We start from the raw sequence: 4,760 nt of genomic DNA, 5'->3' as shown, positions 1-4,760 counted from the left end.
GACCGGTGCAAGGGCGGAGGCTGCCCTTTGGCGCACAGGACGGAAGGGGGTGGGGGGAAGGAGGGGGAAGCTCACCTGTAGGCACAGGGCGCGCCCGGAAATTGCGGTCAGAAGGTCACGCGCGGGGAGCGAGGTCGCTGCCTGCCTGTATGGTGAGGTAACAGCGCCACAACCAGAGGCCGCGGGCAGCGAAGGTGTCACGGGAACGTGAGGCTGGCGGGCGGAACGGGCTAACGCAGCAGCAGTGGACAGCTTCCCAGCCAAACTGTATCTTTTACATCCATTTAAATTCGTCTTCCTAGGGACAATCTTCAGAGGTTGAAACCCTTTACATCAACTTTAAGCCACTAGTATTTTAAATAACGCATTTTCCATATAGTTTGTCACGTTGAAACCCTGTGACTGTGTGATTTGTGATTTACGACAGCGTACTTGGAGTAAAACATAGATCGTTTGCCTCGAGTTAACAGAAAATGGTCGATCAAATAAAGATCGAGAAGCTCCAGGCGAGTTGGCGATGCTGTCCGACTCACCGTACCGGAGACTGGTACGACGCAGCTCTGCACGGTCCTCCGCCCCGTGTGAGCCTCTTCGTCTCTGTGACCTGCGCCAAATGACGCTGCTCTCTGTGGCCAAGCCTCGGTCTTCATCTGCCAGTTTCGCCCCATGTACTTTCCAACATTACCCAACTGACGAGTCTGTGATGCCTCAGGATGCGCCCTTTCAGTTTATTTCACTCGCGTTACGACACAAATTTCTCAGGTTACCTTCCATTAGGAACGTGGGTGCACTGAGTGACTGAGATATTAGTTACAAATGATAAACTGAAAGCAAGGGGAAACTACAGCCGTACTTTTCCCGAGGGCATGCAGCTTTAATCATGGAGAGCTGCATCAAACCAGTCTCAGGACTGAAGACCACAACAACAAGTTTTATCCGGCAAACCTAGATTTCGGCTAGAGCCTAGCCACTATCAGGGCAACGGCCTTGCCGCAGTGGATACACCGCTTCCCGTCAGATCACCGAAGTTAAGCGCTGTCGGGTGAGACCGGCACTTGGATGGGTGACCATCGGGGCCACCATGCGCTGTTGCCATTTTCCGGGATGCGCTCAGCCTCGTGATGCCAATTGAAGAGCTACTTGACCGAATAGTAGCGGCTCTGGTCACAGACAACCATCATAACGACCGGGAGAGCGGTGTGCTGACCACACGCCCCATGTATCCGCGTCCTCATCTGAGGATGACACGGCGGTCGGATGGCCCGATGGGCCACTTGTGGCCTGAAGACGGAGTGAGTCCTAGCCACTATCAATGCACTATTTCATTGCATCAATGCATGTCAGTTCCCTGTTATTAGGGCGTCTGTAACAGTTCTCTCAAGTCTTTCAAGTCTTGGGAGAACTGTGACAGACGCCCGAACAGCAGGGAACTGACATCCACTGATAGTATGAAATAGTGCATTAATAGTGGCTAGGCACAAGCCGAAATCTAGGTTTGCCAGATAAAACTTGCAAAGAAGAACGACTGATTGCTGTGCTCCACCATTTGTACATAAATTTATTTTCTTCTCGATTTCATGCAGAACTTCAGCTATCCGATCTACTTATCTAATCTTCAATTGTCTTCTGCAGTTCCACATTTCAGAAGGCAATTTCTTCAAGGGCATCATATTCTCCATTGACTATAGAGGTTATTTATTCCACACTTGCAATTTTGACCTTTGGACCATTTTCGTGTTTTACTGCAAGTGATTTTGCTTCACCACATGCCAGGCTCTAAAATCTCCAGCCATGTATGCACGTCAGCGACAAAATCAAGCATTTTCAATGTAGCAACACAGTAACAACAACCAGAACGGTGCTCTATACATCGTGAACTGATGTATATTACGTGAACTGTTAATAACGTCACCATCCTTCACATTCATCGCTATAAATCAGCTTTAAAGTCTGACATGTGCTGAAGCATTTTTCACTACCACTTGAAAATGGACCAAAGGCAGAGATTGCAATTGCGAAATAAAGGCTCCTACCGCCAGCGGCGAATATATCGTTCAAAAAATTCTACATGACTGTGAACCTGGGACACGAAAAGTGAATCATAAGGTTATATTCTCTTCTTACGCGAACTGTGCATCATCGACATTTCGTGTCCATACATGGCTACAATCTAGGCATATACTTTCTGAAGTCACTCTGATTGTTATTATATGTTAATACCTGTATCTTTTTCGGAAACATTTCTGTTGCTATTTCCGGTCTAAATTTAGTATTCCCTTTAAACCTGGCGCCGTTAGTATCCTACTGCTTAAATAGCAAAACACATCTGTTACTTTTAGTGGCTCACTTTGTTGTCTGATTCCTAGAGAACTGCCCTGTTTAATCGCCTGTATTCCGTTGCCCTTCTTTCACTTTTATTAACGTACATCCTGAATCCCCTTTCCAATACGTCGTCCATTCTGTTCAGCTGATCTCCCAAATTCCTTAGCCGGCCGCCGTGACAGAGCGGTTCTAGGCGCTTCAGTCCGGAACCGCGCAGCTGCTACGGTCGCAGGTTCAAATCCTGCCTCCGGTGTGGATGTGTGTGATGTCCTTAGGTTAGTTAGGATTAAGTAGTTTCTCTATCTAGTGGAATTATGACCTCAGATGTTAAGTCCCATAGTGCTCAGAGCCATATGAACCATTTTTGAGCATGATCAGCTACTACAAGATATTAATCTGGAAGAAAGAGCAAACATGTAGATACAGCAGGATGGAGCTCAGCCCCACTATGCCATCGCACCAAGAAAGTACTTAACTCAGGTATATATAGAGGTTCAAAATGGCTCTGAGCACTATAGGACTTAACTTCTGAGGTCATCAGTCCCCTAGAACTTAGAACTACTTAAACATAACTAACCTAAGGACATCACACACATCCATGCCCGAGGCAGGACTCGAACCTGCGACCGTAGCGGTCGCCCGGTTCCAAACTGTAGCGCCTAGAACCGCTCGGTCACCCCAGCCGGCTGTATCTAGAGGGATAAAATACAGGGAACGAAAGGCTATTTACAATTTGTACGGTAACCAGACTGCAGTAATGAGAGTCGAAGGACATGAAAGATAATCAGTGGTTGAAAAGGACATGAGACAGAGCTGTAGCCGATCTCCAGTGTTATTTAATTTCTGTACTGAACGCGCAGTAAGGGAAACGAAGGAACAGCTTGAGTGAGATTTAAGACACATGCTGAGGCGTTAATTTAGCAGAGGAGGGATATGTGGATGATAAAAACTGTTGGGATACAGCAAGGCTTGTGTGCAGTAAACAGGTTCAAATGGATGCTCATTGCTGTAGTTATGCTGATGTTAAGACAACAACAATGGCACTCACCATCAATTGTTCTTGATGTATAAGGAGAATACTGAACACGTCCCTTCTTTTTGTCAGTTTCTGTGACAAATGACTTTTCTCATTTTATTTGTATTCAGCACCTCTTCGTTATTTACTGAATCTAAACATGTAACCTTGAACATTCGTATCTGGCATCACATTTCCAATGGCCTTGTTCTTTTCTAGTCTACAGTGTTTTCTCTATTAATGTTACACCCCAAAGAAATACTTTCAGAAGAATCTTCCAAACACTTAAATTTATGTTCAGTGTTATCATATTTCTCTTTACCAAAGAAGCTGTTTCTGCCGTTGCCACTGTGCTTTTCATTTCATCATAACGTCAGTCACATTCAGCTATTTTACTGTCCAAGTAACAAATGTGGCATCCTATGTATACCGTTTCATTCCGTAGTACACTACAAACACACCAGAACCCGCTGAGTTAGTTATGCTATGCTCCGTTAGCCGTGTCTTAGTTTTACTGCTATCCATCTTTAGCCCGTTTACAAGACACACCCCATTTCGCTGAAGTGGTGCCCCAAGTTCTTTGCAACACTGGCGTAATTATGGCATTGGGAAACTTGAGTGTACACCGGTTTGTTTGCTTCCCTTTTCAGTGTCTGGATGACAAACGTTCTTTTATTTTGGGAAAAACAACATTATAGTCAAGCTGAAGACGCAGAGTGATAGATTGTTTCGAAAATAATTTATTCTCTGGTACAATCAGCGTAATTTCAGACGGAATCGCTGCTTTTAGCCGGCGTCGTCCATTCTCAGATCATAAAACAGATGCTGTGGTTCAACCTCACCACTGAGGAAACCGTGCTGTATATTTTATGAGGTGCAGTCAAACGGAAACCGAACTCACGCTACAACGGGACCGTGGAAAGGTTCCATTCGAAAGTAATCAGCATACGCGTTAACAGGCTTATCTCACTGCGAGGTGAGACGATAAGTTCCTGTTTCGTAGGACGCAGTCGGCCGCTGATGGATCCACAACCGCCCCCACTCTTCCACTTCCTCGTCCGACTGAAGCCGACGTCCACGCACGTCTTTCTTCAGGTCATCAAATACGATAAAATCACGCGACGAAAACTCTGCACTGTCCAATGATGTTGTAGTGTTTCCCAGTCACATCGCTGAAGCGTGTGATTTCGCGCCCGAGGAACTTATTTCCGTGTGATCGCGAGAGCCCGTATAGCGAGCAGGTGAGGAATGCAGGCCACGTCTGCTACACAGCCGTCTGGAGGGTAGTCTGATCGCAGGCGCCAGCCGCACCGCACTGTGACAGCTGGACGACCACAGTAGACCAATATGCCGGCGACCTAAATCAAAAGCCAACAACTGCGTGCCTCTGTGATTAGATTAGATCAGATTAGATTAATACTAG

General features: G+C 46.3%; 1 pseudogene; it reads left to right on the top strand.

Annotated features, from left to right (window-relative positions):
- The first annotated feature begins 977 nt into the window (after positions 1-977).
- LOC124790321 lies at positions 978-1,095 on the top strand (annotated as a pseudogene).
- Positions 1,096-4,760: the final 3,665 nt, after the last annotated feature.

This window comes from Schistocerca piceifrons, chromosome 3 (genome assembly GCF_021461385.2).
Source record: "Schistocerca piceifrons isolate TAMUIC-IGC-003096 chromosome 3, iqSchPice1.1, whole genome shotgun sequence".
Taxonomy (NCBI): domain Eukaryota; kingdom Metazoa; phylum Arthropoda; class Insecta; order Orthoptera; family Acrididae; genus Schistocerca; species Schistocerca piceifrons.
Note: the sequence above shows the minus strand (reverse complement) of the source record. Positions and strands in the feature narration are given on the sequence as shown.